The 21,233-nt window shown below is 41.5% G+C and overlaps 1 long non-coding RNA gene across 1 annotated transcript; it reads right to left on the reverse strand.

The window, feature by feature from the left end:
* Nucleotides 1–309: 309 nt before the first annotated feature.
* Nucleotides 310–19,947, reverse strand: LOC122421573. Its single transcript, XR_006263519.1, has 3 exons — nucleotides 19,910–19,947; nucleotides 2,210–2,213; nucleotides 310–422 (listed from the first exon to the last, which is right to left on the reverse strand). It is a non-coding gene; the product is annotated as an uncharacterized LOC122421573 (long non-coding RNA).
* Nucleotides 19,948–21,233: the final 1,286 nt, after the last annotated feature.

A 21,233-nucleotide genomic window follows, 5' to 3' on the forward strand; every position in this document is an offset into this window, starting at 1 on the left:
GGTGTTTTAAGGGAGGAAAAGAAACTTGGCCTCTCCACTCAGCAGAAGGTTCTTCTGGGGCTCGGGGATGAAGTAACCAACGCCGCTCTCCAGCACACCTCAGATTTCTCCGCAGCGGAGGGCAGACTAGAAAGACCCCCTCTTGCTCCTTCACCTGGAGGGACTGAGGACTGGGAGGGGGGAGATGAGTGGGCTACCTGGGGGTCTCTGGCAGTGGGTGAGCAGGGACGAGGAATTTAGGGAAAGAAAGACAAGCCGCTAGGAGCAGCAAGGCCAGCAAAGCAGTCCCCAGTGGGCTCCACGTGCTGTGTGTTAATCGCTTCAGTCGGGTCCCACTCCTTGCGACCCTGTAGACTGTAGCCTGCCAGGCTCCTTAGTCCATGGGATTCTCCAGGCAAGAGTACTGAGTGGGTTACTGTGCCCTCCTCCAGGGGATCTTCCACACCAAGGGATCAAACCTGGGTCTCCTGCATTGCAGGCGGATTCTTTACGGCTGAGCCACCGGGGAAAACCATTTGGCTCTGCAGACCAATCCTCACCTATCCTCACCTATTTCATCTGCAATTGGAAGCGGAAGCATCTGAAATAAGCCCATGTTGGGATGTATATCATGAAAACCCTTCGCCAGATCAGGTGCGGTGCGGTGCTTAGTCGCTCAGTTCATGTCCGACTCTTTGCAACCCTGTGGACTGCAGCCCTCCAGGCTCCTCTGTCCATGGGATTCTCCAGGCAAGAATACTGGAGTGGGTTGCCATGCCCTTCTTTAGGGGGTCTTCCCAACCCAGGATTCGAACCCAGGTCTCCTGAATTGCAGGCAGATTCTTTACCCTCTGAGCCACTAGGCAAGCCCGATCTCCAGATCAGGAAGTGGGCTCAAATCCTGACAGCAGTGACTTTGCCCCAGAAAAGTGCCACGGCCAGCCCTGTTTAGGGGAAGGATGTATGTCTGGCTCAATAAGAGTTCAGGTCAGATTTCTCTGGGCTCAGAAGATCTTCTGTCAGCTTGGGATGGGGTGGGGGAATGGATGGCATGGGCTCAGGGCCCTGGAGACTCATTGGATGGATGCACAGTAGGTCTATGTGGACTCTTCTTCTTGTTTCTGCTGGGTCTTTGTTGCTGCATGGGCTTTTCTCTAGTTGTGGCGAGCTGGGGCTACTCTTCATTGCTGTGGGAGGGCTTATCATTTCGGTGACTTCTCTTGTTGTGGAGCTCAGGCTCCAGGGCATACTGGCTCAGTAGCCGAGATTCCCAGGCTTCAGACCACAGGCTCAGTAGTTATGGCACACGGGCTTAGTTGCTCTGTGGCATGTGATATCTTCCCGGACCAGGGATCAAACCCGTGTCTCCTGCATCGGCAGGCGGATTCTTAACCACTGAGCCACCAGGGAAGTCCCTATGTGGATTCTTGATGGAATAAGCTGAGCCCGTGCTGTCCAGGCCGGCCGGCCAGCCTAGGAGGAGGCGCAGCTGCAAGGCGGAGCGGCCTGCCTGGGTCTGGTTCCCAGTTGTCTCTCCGTTTCTAAGGGCCATTTGTAAATCTGAGTATCTCACATTTAGAGCCTAACCTGTCGGACACAGAAAAGTTGGCCAACTGTGGCTAATTCTAGAAAGAGTCAAACAATCACACAAGGGTTAATAGTACTTATTTAAGGGGAAAAAAAGGAGCTCCCAGAAGCAGTGTGCCTGGCAAAGAAACTGTAAACAGCTTTCCCATTGTTCTTGCCTCTATGACTACTGGCCATTGTTTGGCCTTTAATCTGGAAACGCTATAGATATAAATATCACCATCTTTATAGTATTGTATCTTTACAGGCAAAGATAAAACAATGGATCTTTGCATCTCTAATGTTTATATAAAGATATCTTTATTGGGGAAGATTATGTATGTGTGTCTCACATATAAATGTTGAGCCTTCTCAGACTCTCCTCCATTCACACCATATTCAGGGTCTCCTGTGTGCCAGGCACTGCTCCGTTGGTGGGCATACAACAGTGAACAAACAAGAAATCTCCCCCACTGCCACCCCCTGTAGAATTCACATGTCTGTCTGTGAGAACAGAAAATGAATATGAGATAGAAATAGGTCACACAATACTTAGCACTATGGAGAAAAGTGAAGCAGATCTGGGGGTAGGGGCTTGGGAAGAGGGGTTATTTTATGTGAGGGGGTCAAGGGGAGGCTCACTGATAAGATGCCAGTGGAGCACACCCCTGAGCTGGCAGCCTTGCCGGACAGCATTCCAGGCAGCGGACAGAGCACGTGCAAAGGCCCAGAGGCAGGAGTGTACGTGCGGGTTTGAGACACAGAAAGAGCTAAGCTGGAGGGGTGAGAAAACGGAGACAGAGGCCAGGACAAGGTCATTTTAAGGGCATTGGCATTTACTGGGAGGGCGATGGGGACAACTGAATTGGCTGTGAGCAGAGGAGCAATATAATTTAATGTTTGCCTCAACAGGACCACGCTGGCTTCAATGGGTAGAATAGACCAAAGACTGTGTGTATATGGAAGATGCTCACCTAGACCACTTATTTCAGGCACCTACAGGGGTGAAATAAAGACAGACTTTATTTTGTTGGGCTCCAAAATCACTGCAGATGGTGACTGCAGCCATGAAATTAAAAGATGCTTGCTCCTTGGAAGAAAAGCTATGACTAACCTAGACAGCGTATTAAAAAGCAGAGACATTACTTTGCCGACAAAGGTCCATCTAGTAAAAGCTATGTTTTTTCCAGTAGTCATGTATGGATGTGAGAGTTGGACCAGAAAGAAGGCTAAATGCTGAAGAATTGATGCTTTTGAGGTGTGGTGTTGGAGAAGCCTCTTGACAGTCCCTTGGACAGCAAGGAGATGAAATCAGTCCATCCTAAAGGAAATCAATCCTGACTGTTCATTAGAAGGACTGATGCTGAAACTGAAGCTCCGATACTTTGGCCACCTGATTTAAAAAGCCAACTCATTAGAAAAGACCCTGATACTGGAAAAGATTGGAAGGCAGGAGGAGAAGGGGATGACAGAGGGTGAGATGGTTGGATGGTGTCACTACTCAATGGACAGGAGTTTGAGCAAGCTCCAGGAGATGGTGAAGGACATGGAAGCCTGGTGTGCTGCAGTCCATGGGGTCGCCAAGAGTCCGACACGACTGAGTGACTGAAAACAGCAACAACCGGGGCCAAACAGGTGATAAACGAATGAATTCTGGAGAATGGTGGGAAGCGTGGCCAACAGGAGGCTGCCTGCTGATGTAAAGGGGCAACTATTACTCACTTCCTCCTGCTTCTTGAATTTGAAAGATTTGAACATGGAGTAGCCATATCTTGTCATCTTAAAGTAAGGCTGCATTTTCTAGTGAATGCTCCTGATTTGAAAGCTTTTACAGTTAAACAGTGAAAACTTGAAGCCTGACAAACCACCAGCTTATACTCCTTCCTGAATCTCTTATCAGGAAAGAGAACTCATACAATAGATCTTCTTACCATTTATTATCTGGCTGCCAGGAAGCTCAAGGATAAGTTTAATTTTAAAGCACTGTGACTATGCTGCATAAAACTCATGGCAAAATTATCTCCTCCCTTCTCCCAGTTCTCATAGTTTAATATGATTTTTAAAAGTTCAATTAAAAACCACGTGCTTCGTATTATGAGCAACCTCAAAATACGCTATGTGAGGAATAAATTCTAAGTAAACTAGGCTATAAGAGATAAGCTACTGTGATGATACTTTTATAACCAAGTATTATAGATATTCAGGAAAAAAAAAAAAAGGATTGTGAAAACATGTGTGCATGTGTGTGAAGTGGCTTCAGTCATGTCCAGCTCTTTTGCAGCCCCATGGACTGTAGCCCACAGGCTCCTCTGGCCATGGGAGTCTCCAGGCAAGAATACTGGAGTGGGTTGCCATTTCCTCCTCCAGGGGATCTTCCCAACCCAGGGATCAAACACACATCTCTTATGTCTCCTGCCTTGGTAGGCATGTTCCTTACCATTGTGCCACCCGGGAAGATACCTGTGATAACACACCTTATTAAATGTTTGCTTTATGTCTGTGAAGCTTATGCTGTCATGTCTGCAGACTTCCCCAGGCCCAGAGCTGACTTCTCTGCATCCTCCCCCTTGAAATGGGCCCTGTCTCCAATATTCACAGCCCCACCTCAAGGCTCAGCATGGAAACATATACACTACCGTATGTAAAATAGATGGTGGCAATTTGCTGCATGCCTCAGGGAGCTCAAACTGCTGCTCGTGACAACGTAGTGGGGTGGGATGGAGTGGGAAGTGGGAGGGAGGTTGAAGAGGGAGGGGACATATGTATAACTATGGCTGATTCATGTCGATGTATGGCAGAAACCAATACAATATTGTAAAGCAATCGTCCTTCAATTAAAAATAAATACATTTTTAAAAATGAATGGCAAGGTAAAGAAAAGAAAAGAAAGCCCTTTGGTATATGGTAATCTCAAACTCCTAATTCCTCCTTCCTAATCCCTACCTCCCTTTCCCCTTTGGTAACCATAAATTTGTCTTCTCTGTCCATGGGTCTCTTTCAATTTTGTACGTAAATTCATTGGTATCATTTTTTTAGATTCTACATATAAGTGATATCATAGGATATTTGTGTTTTTCTGTCTGGCTTACTTCACTTAGTATTGAGTTGGCCAAAAGTTCATTTGGGTTTTTCAGTAAGATAATATGAGAAAACCCAAACGACATTTTTTGGCTAACCCCATATTATAATCTCTAAATCAAATACAATAATAAAATATTTTTTAAGTCTTTTGGTTTAGTAGCTCCATTTTACCGGAGGAAACAGTAACTCCTAGATTTGAGGAGACTTCCCAGAGGCCACTTAGAGTGGACACTTCCTGGGATGCCTGAGTGTCTTCCAACCACCACCCCCGCCCCCCGCCTCTTCCTCTCAGAACTGCCTTCCCACCCTCAGGGTTGACTGTATGTCATCTTCATGCTTTCTGACCCTGACATTCTAACCAGAGGTTTTGGATCAAAGGTCAACCTCTGACCTAAGCTGGTTCAATTAACATCTGCCTCCTGGGAATGCTGAACTGCTAATAAGAGACAGCAACTAAATGTGTTGACCAGAGGGTACTGGTGGGGTGCTCCTGTGAGAAAGGAGAGTGATGTAGCCTGCATGCAGGAAGCATCAGAGATGCAGATCAGAGTTCCTATTGCCAGTCACTTCTTGGGCCCCTACTCCATTCCTGGGCTTCAATTCCATGACAGAGCTCTATAGAAAGTAAAAGGTTTTTTTTGTTTGTTTGTTTGTTTGTTTTTTTTGCTTTAAGTAAAAGAAAAGTTATATAAAGTGACCTAATATGATAAAAGTATTACCAAGTGTCACTCATGTAGCTAAAAGTCCAGGAGTGATTCTTGACTGGTTTGGTTGCTGACCAAGGACACAGCTTCTCTCTGCCTCTCTCTCCTGTGTTTTGTGATTAGAATTCATTCTCAGAAACTGTAGGGCCCCTTCCAGCTCTAGGCTTTCTGTAGTGGTACAAAATGGCTGCAGTAGTTCCAGACCTCACACCATAAACAATGCTATCCAAAGGAAGAGAGAATCCTTTGCCCTGTACATGTCCTAGGAGTCACACTCATTGGCCCAGATTAGGCCACATGCCCATTTCTGAACCAATGGACAAGGAGATAAGATATACTGTTTGGATTGAACCAGTCAGGACTCTCCCTTGGGGCAGAAGGTGGGGTCTATTCCTCCAAAACCATGTGACTGATTGATATGGGAGAAAGAATTCCCCAAAGGACAACTGGGTATTTTCAGTGGACAAGAATTAGATGTTAGACAGTTACTTAGACAAGAATTAAGAAAAAACAACACAAACCAACAACACCCTAAACACTTAACACATGATTCTTTTTTGTTTAATCTTTCTTTAGTTAATTTTTAACTTTTAACCAAAAAAATCCTATCTAAATAAGTACATTTAGTAGTAATCTTCACCTTTTACTTTCATTTATCCTAGTCAATTCTGGGAAGCCCCTGGGATACTCTTGACCAGTTGAAGTAGGCAAGAAGAAAAGAAGCCAAATCTTACTCATCAGGGAGATAGAAGTTTAGTTGGTCTTGGTAAATTTCCTTGTCTCTACAAAAACTTAACAGAAATAGACTTATTGCAACCAACAATAAGATATGAACAAGATTTGAAAGAATTATGCTAGTAAAATAATGAGTTAATTCATAATATTAAAAATGCAAATCCTACATAATTCATAATATTTAATTTACTTATAATAATCCATTTCAATCAAGATTTTGTTGCCTGACTCATAGTGAAGGAATCTTAAAGTCACTGTGATTTTTTTAAAAGATCATTTGTTTTACTAGATTTCTCGTATTCACATAGTATACACACAAATATTTGCAGAGAATAAACCTTTCAAAATCTTATTCAGTGAGAATAGTGAATAAAATTTCAAACCATCACCAACATTTAAGCCATCAATAATGCTGTAGAATTTGCAGAATGGATGTACTGCCCGGGAAAAAAATCTAAAAGACAATAGCATCCACCCTTTAAGAAAATGCTGAGTCACCAATGTGCCTGACGGCAGAGAACAATGTTGTATGAAGAACACAGAGGCTGAAGTCTCAAAGAGCAATAAAAATGTCAGACTTTTATACGTTGAAGACACTTTAGGAGTGCCTTATCCATGGATTCTCCTTTTGTTGTTGTTTTAGTTGCTAAATCGTGTTGACTCTTTTGCAACCCTATTAACTGTAGCCCACCGGGCTCCTCTGTCCATGGGATTTCCCAGGCAAGAATACTGGAGTGGGTAGCCATCTCCTTCTTCAGGGGATCTGTTGACAGAGGAATCAAACCTGAGTCTCGCACTTTGGCCAGCAGACTCTTTACCACCGAGCCACCGATTCTTCTTTATGTTTACTCAAAAGGAATACAGGATTAAAATCATATGTAAATATGTATACAAAAATTCTTCCAACCTATTTAATTTCAAAATCCCAATGCTAAAATGCTGCCTGTTATTTATTTGATGATATTGTTTTCCTCCTTTGTGCTTTGTGAAATGATCACTACACCTTGACAGCATTCTGGACTCCACAGAAACATGATCGTTTCATAACCTAAGAGCTCCCATGATACAATCCCACTGCGTTATTGCAGGTATAGTTTACTTTGCTGCTAGTGGCCATATGTTCCTAATACTACTACATACATACATGTGTGTATGTGTATGTGCTCAGTCGTGTCTGACTCTATGCGACCCCATGGACGCACCAGGCTCCTCTGTCCATGAAATTTCTCAAGTAGGAATACTGGAATGAGTTGTCATTTCCTTCTCCAGGGGATCTCCCCGACCCAGGGATCTCACTCAAGTCTCTTGTGTCTCCTGCACTGGCAAGCAGACTCTTACCACTGTGCCTCCTGGGAATCCCACATACATATATACACATACATATATATACATGTGACTCAAATAGTAAAGAATCTGCCTGCAATGCAGAAGACCAGGGTTTGATCCCTGGGTTGGGAAGATCCCCTGGAGAAGGGAATGGCTACCCACTCCAGTATTCTTGCCTGGAGAATCCCATGGACAGAGGAGCCTGACGGGCTACAGTCCATGGGGTGGCAAAGAGTCAGACATGACTGAGCCACTAACACTTTCACTTTCATACTCCATACACTATTTTCTCTTTCCCCTGCTCCCTGCCCCATATGCCTGCATCACAGCCAAAGTATAGTAAGGCTTCATGTAGAGCTCATTCTCTGGTAAGAATACTATCCGTGGTTCTATCCAAAAAGGTCAGTGCATTTTTGCAAGTTTACAATAGCACAAATGCTATTATATTCAAACTTTCTGTGGTTGAACACCTGACTTCCTCAATGAATGTAAGATCTGTAAAACATAGTAACCATATTCAAACACATTACCATTTACTGACAGGCACTGATGATTCCAATGCAAATGAAGAGCAATTCAAACAAACAAATCCTTAGTGTTATCCAATGAAGTGCAAACAAGATCCAAATAAATGAGTGGGCACATTTACTTCCTGCTTGGGTATCCGTTCCTTATTGGTTGGCCTTTATGTCTTCGGTGTCTCCATCCAAATGGGATTCATCAGCCAAGTTGCCTTGTATCTCTGGCTGTTTCTAGAAAATTAATGCTAGAATTACTGCTTGATCCACGTGAAAACATGATCCTACCTCTTGCAAATCTTTCCCCTTGTTCATGGCTGATCATTCCATTACGTCATAATTATCATACAGCTATAGCGTAAATACATAGTTATTTCCATCTCTCCATCCAGATGGTCGGTTACACGATAATTACAGTATGTTTGTACTTACTGGGTTTAATTACCAGATAATCAGGAAGAACATGCAAATTGCTAGGTTGTTGTAACACAGTCCATTGAATCAAGGAAAACCTGTGTATTGCACATAAGTAAACAAGCGCTTACACGGGATTATGCCCTGTAACCTGTGACGACAAGGAGGTCTGAGGTTTGTTATAGGTCCATTGTGTGGGTTCGCATTACACTTGTTGAGCTCCGATTAACGTCCAGATTATAAGGAAATGTAATGGAAGAGATGGTCGTGCTGCCACACCTGTCACGGGGACAATAGGGAACCCGCCGGAGGAGTGACTGACTAAGGCGCCAGCTCTTGGCTCCAGAGTCCTACTCTGTTCCAACCTGGTGCGTTCCAGAGTCACGTGCAAGCATCTACTTTCGGCCCAAACATGTACCTGCCCAAGGGCTGGCAGAGAGCGAGGGCAAACCATCAACCAAAGCAACCCCTCCCAGGAACAAAACGTCACTCGCGGAAGTCAACTTCCAGTGTGACTTCCGGTGTGTGTTCCGGTGTGTCCTTTTTGCCCCCAGTGCTATGTAGCTAAGCGCTTTTCTTCCTTCATCACACCAAGGAAAGCTGCCCAGATCAACATCTGATTCCTATGACCGGACTGCTGTTGCACACTAATTTCCCTAAGTTTCCCCTTGGTGATTGCCTCTTGGAAATCCATCCGAGCTTCCAGAAGTAAAGCAGTCCTCTCAGGGGCTGGGTTAGGGTTGGACACATACCTCAAGCCACTTAAGGCAATCTTAGAAGAGAACATTTTCCAGAGATGCTGGGAGAATCCCTCTTAGGTGTGAATGGTGAAATCGGAAGTCCCAAGCGCCACTGAAAGCTACCTTGCAACCATTAGGAAGAAACTTTAGTGGCATCACTGAACCACAGGATCACACTTTACCTGAAACCTATATCGACATTTTCCAATTACACTGAGCGGACAAACTCCCTTTATAGTTTACCTCCCTTAGAGTTGGAGTTTCTGTCATTACCATGAGAAGCATAAAAACTTATAACGCTACCATGATTTATCTGCTGGTTTATCACAGAAAATCCCTTATAGATTTATCTTGGAATTTTCTGTCCTACTACATAGACATAAGCATCCTTCATGTTCTGATACATCATTTCTTCCCCCCACCCCAGTTTTATTCAGATATAATTGACATAATGTTGTATCAATTTTAGTGTAAAACATGATGAGTTGATATACATATATATATATTGCAAAATGATTACCACAATCAGTTTAGTTAATATTTATCATCTTACATAGTTACAAACTCTGTGTGTGTGTGATGAGAATGTCTATCTCAGCAGCTTTCAAATATACAATACAGTACTATTGACTTTAGTTACCAGGCTGAACATTACATACCCAGAACTTATTTATCTTGTAACTGGAAGTTTGTATCTTTGGATTACTTTCACTCATTTCACCCATCTCACCTCTGGTAACCACCAATCTGCTTTCTTTATCTATGAGTTCAGTGTTTTAAAATTTCATATATATGTGAAGGGCTTCCCCAGTGGCTCAGCTATAAAGAATCTGCCTGCAATGCAGGAGACACAGGAAACAAGGGTTTGAACCCAGGGTTGAGAAGATCCCCCAGAGAAGGAAATGGCAACCCACTCCAGTATTCTTGCCTAGAAAATCCCATGGGCAGAGGAGCCTGGCAGGCTACTGTTCATAGGGTTGCTAAGAGTCAGACACAGCTGAGCACACATGTACACATATATGTGAAATGCAATATTTGTCTTTCTCTATCTGACATATCACTTAGCATAATACCTTCAAGACCCGCCAGTGTTGCCACAAATGGGAAAATTTCCTTCTTTTTATGACTAAATAATATGCCGTTATGCACATGCCAATATATGTTCTAGGTCACTTCAGTGTATATATATATACATATATACATACATATGTGTGTCTTTTGCATACATCTTATTTATCCATTCATCTGTCAATGAGCACTTACTTAGGTTGTTTTTCCATATTTTGGCTATTGTAAATAATGCTGCAATTAACTTGGAGATACACATATCTTTCTGAGATAATGATTTCACTTCCTTCTGATACATGCTCCAAAAGTGAAATTGTTGGATCATACGGTAATTCTCTTTTTAATTTTTTAAGAGACTTCCTTACTGTTTTCCACCATGACTGCACCAATTTACATTCCCACCAACAGTCCACAAGTTTTCCGTTTTCTTCACAGTCTCTCCAGCACTTGTTACTTCTTGTCGTTTTGATGATAGTCATTCTAACAGACATGGAATGATATCTCATTGTGGTTCTGATTTGTGATGTTGATTATTAGTTGATCAGTAGAGGTGTCGAATACCTTTTAATGTATCTGTTGGCCATTTATATGTCTCTTTAGGAAAAATATCTATTCAGTTTCTGCCCATTTTTTAATCACACTTTAGTTTTGTCTCTCTGTGTTACTGAGCTGTACAAGTTCTTTATATATTTTGGATATGAACCCTTTATCAGACATACGACTTACAAATATTTTCTCCCATTCCATAGGTTGCCTAATACATCATTTATAAAGCTTATACACTTATTGCCTTTCCTGCAGACAGAGATGGCATGCCAGCATCTACTGTGTGAAAGGCAACCCCATCGCTCAGAAATGAGAAGCAGAGAAGGCAGTCTTCACCATGAGTGGGGCTCAGGGGAAACATGGTCTCCAAGGTTCTGCCCTGCTGCCTGTAGAGAAGCCTGGTAGGAGGTCCCTGGGGCAAGCCAGGTGCAGTGTTCCTTGAGGTAACTCGAGGTTTACAGGGCGGGATGGAGAGGATCCACGGACACTGCTAGGAATACAAGTGATTAACAAAACTAGAGGGCCAAGAAAAGACATGTGGCAGAAGCAGTAGAGAAGGGTCTTGGGACGGAGAGGCAGAACCAGGTGTGTGGGTTGGTCTTGCATCCCCAGATGAAGAACATGTACTGGGTCACCCTGAACAGGATCTCCGTTATCTGATTTAGAGTCAATGCTTTGTTGTTGTTCAGTTGCTCAGTCATGTCCAGCTCTTTGCCACCCCATGGACTGCAGCATGCCAGGCTTCCCGTCCTTCACTCTCTCCCCGAGTCTGCTCAAACTCATGTTCACTGGGTCGATGATGCCATCCAATCATCTCATCCTCTCTTGTCCCCTTCTCCTCCTGCCCTCAATCTTCCCCAGCATCACGGTCTTTTCCAATAAGTCAGTGCTTGGAAAAGCCATATCAGGCTGGACACTCATTCATTCCACAAATGCTTACTGCATGTCAAGGAATAGAGACAGAATGGGTGACAGATGAGTGCAGCAACCATCACAGCCATAGAGTCATACACACAGGTACCCTATGTGGCCCTTGCTCTCATCCTTGTATCTATCAGAGGCAGACCATTAAACCAGCAACTGGCTAAGCTGGTGAAGAATCTACCTGCAATGAAGGAGACCTGGGTTCGACCGCTGGGTTGGGAAGATCCCCTGGAGAAGGGAACGACTACTCACTCCAGTACTCTGGCCTGGAGGATCCCATGGACTGTATGGTCCATGGAGTTGCAAAGAGTTAGACACAACTGAGCAACTTTAAAAACTAATAATAATAAAACATAGAAGTTGATAGTCTAGAAAAGATAATAGATGCTGTGGGAAGATAAAAGGAAAGAAACCAACCAAACTCAGGTTCATGGACAACTTCCTGCAGGAAACAAAGTCTGAAGGATGAGAAGTTTAGCCAGTGGGCGAGCAGGAGGGGAGATGCTTTAAGCAGGGGTGAGAGAGTTTTTCAAGAGGTAAGAGGGGGTACACAGATTTCTAGGAGTAGGAAGGAGCCCGGAGAAGTTGGAGAGGGAACAGGAGGGTGAACATGATGAGAGGTGCAGGTGCAGAGGTGAGCAGGGGCCACATCTCAGGGCCACGTCTCCAAGTCAGGCAGGCAGGAAGCCTACGTCTTTGCTGAAGGACAGTTTTTCACAGACAGGATGATGTGATCAGATTTGCCTTTTAGTGGACCATTGCCCACATTTTACTCCAAATACATCTCTAAACTACTTTTCAAAGGCCTCTCTCAAAGAGGCATAAAGGGCAGGGGGAACAGTATCAATAATTAATTTTTTATTAGAACTAATTTTCCTCTGAAACCTCTATCCAGAAGTGAAGAACAACCTGTGGGTACTTTCAGAGGGACTTGCAGTGGGAGCCCCTTCTGCATAGCTGTTTGATGTTCAAGAGGCCTTTGGAGCACTTTCAATAAATCTTTTAAACTCCATTTTTTCTCAGAGTTGGAAGCCTTGTCCTCAGCATAGGATCAAGAGGCACAACCACCATTTTCCAGACTCTGCTTATTGTGCATGATGGAGCTCCCAACCCCACCACATGCCCTGATCCACCTTGATCGAAATGCACTCAGAACTTTTTTCTGATACACTGAAGCTTAAGAGGGACATTAACCAAGGATGCTCTCAGATTCAACAAAGAAAGATGTGCCTTGAGACTGATGACCAAAATTATACCCTCAGCTGGGCTCTTAGGGACCCAGACAGATGACAAAGAAAGGTGAGATATGAGTTTTTATTCCCATGAGTTGGCCTCCCTGGCATTTCCTCTATTTTCTTTTTTATGTGACCAATAATAATAATAATCAGAGGAAATTATTAATAAAACTCATGATCAGTAGCAGCATTGACAATCTTGTCTGCTGCTCACCATATTTACAATGTACTAAGTCCAGAGCCAAGCACCTGGATTAAATCATCTCATTTAATCCTCACAATAACCTTGCCAGGTGGATATTATTATTCCTATTTTATAAATGAGAAAACTGAGGCCCAGAGAAGTGAACAGCAGTTACCACTGTTGGGAGGGTTTGAACTCAGGCAATTTGACTCGAATGCCCACAGCATGCAGGACTCAGGAAACAATGATTACTTAAGAATTATTAGGAAATTGGTCCCAGGTCCCCCTTGTCCACTAAGTTCTGTGCTGCCCAGCAGAGGGTAGAGATCTATCTGCTTCCCCAAGCATTTCAGTCTGATAATCTCCTTGGTCAGAGCATGGTACGGAGTCAAGGGAGGCCCAGTCACCTGGGCCAAGTTTTCATTAGAATGTGTGCATTGGGGGTTGGGGAGGCTCTTAATGATTATTTTCAGTCCCAGTTCCTGCTTATTCGGTTTGAGTTTTGCACGATTAATTAGGAACCTAAATTAATGAGAAGGGAAACACGTGTCCAGCTGGTCCTCCCAGATGTTCCTGGAAACAAACTCTCCAATTTGCACGGCACAACAGAGTAAACATGATGTGGGGAAGTCGCCCTGGGCTGGTTCTGTACCCAACACTCCTGGCTGCGAGAAACGGCCCCTGCCTTGGAGTCCGTGCTTTCCCAGTTCTGAAATAATATCCCCGAGGCATCTGCTGGTCTGATTCTCTTTGGTTCCAGAATAGGGCAGCCATGGTTATACTTCCTCACCTGAATCCCTGAAAAGAAGCAAACACAAGAAAGAAACACAAGAAGGCAAACACAAGAAAAAGAAACAGCGCAAGAGCTGGAAACAGAAGGAGATGAGGAAAGAGCCATCCCTAATAAGGACGAAGAGGAGGAAATGGTCTCCACACGTCAGTGATGAAGTGTAGTCTATAAGCACCTACCAGTAGTGGCTAAGTTTTGTGTGTATTTTACCACAATAAAAAAAGAAGATCTCTTGGATCTCAGTGGACACAAGCTTCCTGGATGAGTGGGCAAGTTGAGATCACTCTGTAAACAATATCCCCATCCTATACTGCTGCAGCAAGCACCTTAGTCAAATTGGACCATTATTGGTCTACACAGCATTTATTCATGACATGTTTCCAAGGTTACTCTTGGCAGTGGGAAAATTGAAGTCATCAAGACAGAGAAGTATCCTGCCCTCAGAAGCTAATATTCAAGCAATAAGCAAGCAAATTACAAATCCCATCCCCAACAGGCTCTGTCCTGACCCTGTTTTATTTTTATCATTGACACTTAACATAGTTTAATATAATATATATGTTACTAATTTATGCTGTGTGCCTGTATCTTGTCACTGGAATATAAGTGCTATTTTATTGATGTCATTGATATAACCCTGAATGTAGATGGAACGGGATGTGGCACCTAGTGTGTGCATGCAGACTCAGTCACTTCAGTCATGTCCGAATCTTTGCAACTCCATGGACGGTAGCCCACCAGGCTCCTCTGTCCATGGGATTTTCCAGGCAAGAATACTGGAATGGGTTGCCATGCCCTCCTTCAGAGAATCTTCCCTACCCAGGGATCAAGTTTGCATTGGCCTGTGTCTCCTACACTGCACGTGGATTCTTTACCCACCCAGGAAGCTTGTGGCACCTAGTAATCACTAATAAATGTGTAAAATGAATAAACGTCAACAAAAAATTAAAAGGATAATTTTTGATTGTGAAAAATACTTTAAAGGAAAGAAGTAGGGTTCTGGTTCTGCAATGAAGTATAACTTATGGAGAAAGCATATTAAATAATTTGAGGTGTATGATTTTAATAGATGATCAAGGATGTCTTTTATTAAAATAATATGGCATTTGAACTAGCATCTGTAGGGAAAGTGCAAGCTCTCCATTGAGCCAGCTGGAGGGAGAATATTCCAGGCAGGGGGAAACAGTAAATGCAAAGAACCAGTGGCAGGATAACTTTTTGTGTGTTAAGGGAAAAGAAAAAAACCAATGTGACTGAAGTAAGTGAAGGGGAGAGCAGTAACAGGTGAAGTCAGAAAGGTCAGCAGGGACCAAGTCCTGGAAGACCTCACTGGCCATGAAAGGAAATTAGATTTTATTCTAGGTGGGAAGGGAAGCCATTGAAGCATTTTTTTTCTTCATAAGATAGCATTTTTTTAATTGCAGTAAAACACAAATAACATAAAATTGAACATTTTAGCCACCATCCTAATTTCTGTCTCTATGAATTTGGCTATTCTAAGTACCTATGACAAATGTCATCATATGATACTTGTCTTTTCATGGCTCAGCATATCTTCAAGGTTCATCCATGCCATAACACATATCAGAATTTCATTCCTTTGAATGTCAGTCAGTTCAGTCGCTCAGTAGTGTCCAACTCTTTGTGACCCCATGAACTGCAGCATGCCAGACCTCCCTGTCCATCACCAACTCCCAGAGTTTACTCAAACTCATGTCCATCGAGTTGGTGATGCCATCCAACCATCTCATCCTCTGTCATCCCCTTCTCCTCCTGCCCTCAATCTTTCCCAGCATCAGGGTCTTTTCCAATGGGTCAGCTCTTCGCATCAGGCGGCCAAAGTGTTGGAGTTTCAGGTTCAGCATCAGTCCTTCCAATGAATATTCAGGGTTGATTTCCTTTAGGATGGACTGGTTGGATCTCCTTGCAGTCCAAGGGACTCTCAAGAGTCTTCTCCAACACCACAGTTCAAAAGCATCAATTCTTCTGTGCTCAACTTTCTTTATAGTCCAACTCTCACATCCATACATGACCACTGGAAAAACCACAGCCTTGACTAGACAGACTTTTGTGGGCAAAGTAATGTCTCTGCTTTTTAACATGCTATCGAAGTTGGTCATAACTTTTCTTCCAAGGAGTAAGCATCTTTTAATTTCATGGCTGCACTCACCATCTGCAGTGATTTTGGAGCCCAGAAAAATAGTCAGCCACTGTTTCCACTGTTTTCCCATCTATTTGCCATGAAGTGATGGGACCTTTGAATGTATATACCCATATTTTGTTTATCCATTCATTGTCAATGGATATTTGCTTCCCCTTTGGATTATTGTGAATCATGTTGCTATGAACATGGGTATAACAGATATCTCTTTGAGACTCAGCTTTCAATTCTTTTGGGCTAATACCAGAAGTGAAATTGCTGGATCTTATGATCATATGGTAATTCTGTTTAATTTTTTGAGGAACTGCCCTAATTTTTTCTACAGTGACTGGACCATTTTATATTCCCACTGGCAATGCATAAGTGTTCTAATTTCTCTATGTCCATGCTCACACTTGGTATTTTCTGCTTTTATTTTTTTTTTAAATAGCCACCTAATGTGCATAGAGTGGAATCTCATTGTAGTTTTGATTCACATTTCTCTGATAAGTAATGATGATGAGACTCTTTTCATGTGCTTATTGGCCGTTTGTCTGTCTTCTTTGAAGAGATGTCTATTCAAGTCATTTGTTTATTTTTTGACTGAGCTTTCATTTTTTTAGTCATTGACTTTTAGGAGTTCTTTATGTATTCTGGATATTAATCCTTTATTAGAGATATTATTCCACTATATTTTCTCTGATTCTATGGTTTGACTTTTCACTCTATTGATAGTGTCCTTTGGTGCACCAAAGTTTAATTTTTGATGAAGACAGATTTATCTAACTTTTCTTTTATCACCTATGCTTTTGGTACCAAATCCAAGAAATCATTGCCAAATCCAATGTCCTTAAACATTCCCCCTACTTTTTGTTCTAAGGGTTTTATACTTTTAGCTCTTACATTGAGGTCTTCAATCCATTTTGAATTAAGTTTTGCATATGGTATAAAAAGAAAAAAGTACAACTTCATTCTTTTGCAGGTTGATACCCAGTTTTCCCATTACCACTTGTTGAAAGATCATCTTTATCCCATTAAATGGTTTTGACATCATCATCTAACCTTACATCTCTCTTCTATTCCATTGTTCTGTGTATTTGTCCTTATGCCGGTACCATAGTTTTGATTTCTGTAGCTTTGCAATAAGTTTTGAAATCAGAAAGTGCGATACTTTCAACTTTGTTCTTTTTCAGGGTATTTTGGATATTAAGAATCTCTTGAGATTCCATATGAATTTTAGAATGGTGCTTTCTCTTTATCTAAACAGCTGAGTTTTGATAGTAATTGCATGAAATCAATAGATTGGTTTGGGAAATATTGACATCTTAACAATATTAAGGCCCCCGATCCACGAACATGTGGATTTTAATGTACTTATGCCTTCTTTAATTTCTTTCAGCTATGTTTTAGAGTTTTTAGTGTATAACTTTTATATCTCCTTGGCTAAGTTCACTTAAGTATTTTATTCTATTTAATGATATTGTAAATCAAAATTTTCAAATTTTTCATTGTTAGTGTATAGAAATGCAAATGATTTCTGTGTGTTGACACTGTATCTTACAACTTTGTTGAATTTATTTATAAAATTCTAACAAATTTTGGTTTGGTGAGTCTTTCTGGTTTTCTACATAAAAATCAGAGTATCTGTAAACATATATAATTTTACTTCTTCCTTTCTAATTTGAATGTCTTTTCTTTTTCTTGCTAGAATTTCCAATGCTAATCTGAAAAAAAGTAAAGATAGTGGGCATTCTTGCCTTGCTCTTGCTGTTAGGCAAAAAGCTTTTAGCTTTTCACCACTGAGTATAAAATTAAATGTGAGTTTGTAATATCTGACTTTTATTATGTTGAAGTATATATATCTCTATATCCATTTTGTTGAGGTTTTTTACACATGGATATTGAATACCATCAAATGTTTTTCTGAATCCACTGAGATTATCATATGATTGTTGTCTTTCATTTTGTTAAAGTGGTGTATCACCTTAATCAATTTATGGATGTTAAACCATCCTTTCATACCTGGAATAAATCCCACTTGATTGTGTGTATGATTGTTTTAATATATTGATGATTTTGGTTTGTAAATATTTTCTCAAGGATTTTTGCATCTATTTTCATCTTGGATCTTGGCTTGTAATTTCCCTTTTGTGTGGTATCTTTGTCAACTTTTAGTATCAGGGCAATGCTGGCCTTGTAAAATGAGCTTTAAAGCATTTCTTTCTCTTCTGTTTCTTGAGAATAATTTGAGAAGGATGTGCAAACTCTCCTGTAAATATTTGATAGAATTCACCTGTGGCACCATCTGGTCCTGGACATTTATTTTTTGCAAGTTTTTTAATTTTTGATTCAATTTCATCATTAGTAATAGATGGGGAAACAGTGGCAACAGTGACTGACTTTATTTTTGGGCTCCAAAATCACTGCAGATGGTGATTGCAGCCATGAAATTAAAAGACACTTGTTCCTTGGAAGGAAAGTTGTGACCAATCTGGACAGCATATTAAAAAGCAGAGACATTACTTTGTCAACAAAGGTCTGTCTAGTCAAGGCTATGGCTTTTCCAGTAGTCATGTATGGATGTGAGAGTTGGACTATAAAGAAAGCTGAGTGCAGAAGAATTGATACTCTGGTGGTGGAAAAGACTCTTGAGAGTCCCTTGGACTGCAAGGAGATACAACCAGTCCATCCTAAAGGAAATCACTCCTGGATGTTCATTGGTAGGACTGATGCTGAGGCTGAAACTTCAATACTTTGGTCACCTAATGCAAATAGCTGACTTGTTTGAAAAGACCCTGATGCTGGGAAAGATTGAGGGCAGGAGGAGAAGGGGATGACAGAGGATGAGATGGTTGGATGGCATCACCGACTCAATGGACATGGGTTTGGGTGGACTCCGGGAGTTGGTGATGGACAGGGAGGCCTGACGTGCTGTGGTTCATGGGGTTGCAAAGAGTTGGACAAGAACTGGAACTGGAATCAGTCTATTGAGATTTTCTGTTCCTTCATGGTTCAGTCTTAGAAGACTGTGGGTTTCTAGAAATTTATCCTTTCCTTCTACACTGTCCTATTTGTTGGTATATAGCTGTTCATAGTAGTCTCTTATGATCTTTGTATTGTTGTGGTATTGGTTGTAACTTCTCCATTTTCATTTCTGACTTTATTTTTTTGGATCTTCTCTCTTTTTTCCTGATGTGTATGTCATTTGCTCAATCTTATCCAACTCTTGGCAACCCCATGGACTACAGCCCACCAGGCTCCTCTGTCCATGGAATTCTCCAGGCAAGAATATTGAAGAGGGTTACCTTTCCCTCTCCAGAGGATCTTCCCAACCCAGGGATCAAACCTGCGTCGCCTGCATTGCAGGCAGATTCTTTATCATCTAAGCCACCACATAAGCCTCTTTTTTTCCCTGATGAGTCTGTCTAAAGACATCAAATTCGTTTATCTTTTCAAAGAATCAGCTCTTAGTTTCATTGATCTTTTCTGTTGTTCTTTAGTTTCTGTTTCCTTTATTTCCATTTTGGTATTTATTATTTTTTCCTTCAACTAACTTTGTTCTTTTTCACACTTTTAGGTGTGAAGTTAGATTTTTTTAATTTGAAATCTTTCTTCTTTCTGGAGGTAGGCCTGTACTGTTAGGGACTTCCCTCTTAGAACTGCTTTTGCAAAGTTATTTTGGCTATTCTAGGTCCTTTGCATTCCCACATGAATTTTAAAATCAGCTTGCCAATTTTATAAGACAAAAACCTACTGGATTTTGACTGGAGTTGCTTTAAATCTAGATCTATTGATCCAATTAGAAAAGATGACTATTGAGACTTCTGACCCAGGAACATGGTGCACCTCTCTGTTTACATAGAACTTTTACATTTCTTTAAAGATCACTTTGTAGTTTTAAGTGTACAGTAGACAATTGACCAGTGTTAGTCACTCAGTTGTGTTTGACTCTCTGGGACCACATGGACTGTAGCCTGCCAGGCACCTCTGTCCATGGAATTCTCCAGGCAAGTGTATTGGAAGTGGGTATTCATTCCATTCTCCAGGGGATCTTCCCAACCCAGGGATCAAACCCAGGCCTCCTGCCTTGCAGGCAGATTCTTTACTGTCCGAGCCACCAAGTCTTTGTCAAATTTATCACTGAAGAATTGGGTTGGCCAAAACATTGTTTTTTGGTTTTTTTCCCCCATAAGTTGGTTCTAGTAGCGCTTCATTGTTTTGAACTTCATTTGAAACAATTTTGTTAAATTGTATTAAATACTGTGAAAGCAGCAATATCAGAGTGCATTTTTTTAAAAATTATCCAAATTGGTGAATTTTTGTGTAGCCATTTGAATACTGAAGATGGAAGGAGAAAAAAGCAGTATTTTCAGCATATTATGCTTTATTATTCTAAGAAAGCTAAAAATGCAACTTAAAATCATAAAAATGAGTTGTGCAGGGTATGGAGAAGGTGCTGTGGACTGATTGAACATCTCAAATGTGGTTTGAGAAGTTTCATGTTGGAGATTTCTTGCTGGACGATGCTCCGTAGTCAGGCAGATCAGCTAAAGTTGATAGCGACCAAATTGAGACATTAGTTGAGAACAATAAATATTATACCACACAGGAGACAGCCAGCATACTCAAAATATCCAAATCCAGTGCTAAAAAATATTTGCACCATCTTGGTTATCTTAATTGCTTTGATGGTTGGGTTCCTCATAAGTTAAACAAAAGAAAATCTTTCCTTATCATATATCTGCATGCAATTCTCACTGAAATGTAATGAAAATGTCCCATTTTTAAGACAAATTGTGACGAGTGATGAAAAATGGATATTGCACAGTAATATGGAATGGAAGTGATTGTAGGGCAAGCGAAATGAACCACAACCAGCCACACCAAAGGCCAGTCTTCATCCAAAGAAGGTGATCTGTGTATACAGTGGGATTGGAAGCTCATAATCCTCTATTATGAGCTCCTTCCAGAAAATCAAACGATTAACTCCAAAACGTGCTACCCCCAATTAGACCAACTGAAATCAGTGCTCGAAGAAAAGTATCCAGAATTAGTCAACAGAAAATGTATAATCTTCCATCAGGATTATATAAGACCTCATGTTTCTTTGATGAACAGGCAAAAACTGTTACAGCTTGGCTGGGAAGTTCTAATTTATCTGCCATATTCACCAGACATTACACCTTTGAATTACCATTTATTTCAGTCTTTACCAAATTCTCCTTAATAGGAAAAATTTCCATTCCCTGTGGAAGACTATAAAAGGCACTTGGAACAGTTCTT

Source organism: Cervus canadensis, chromosome 18 (assembly GCF_019320065.1).
Source record: "Cervus canadensis isolate Bull #8, Minnesota chromosome 18, ASM1932006v1, whole genome shotgun sequence".
NCBI classification, from domain to species: domain Eukaryota; kingdom Metazoa; phylum Chordata; class Mammalia; order Artiodactyla; family Cervidae; genus Cervus; species Cervus canadensis.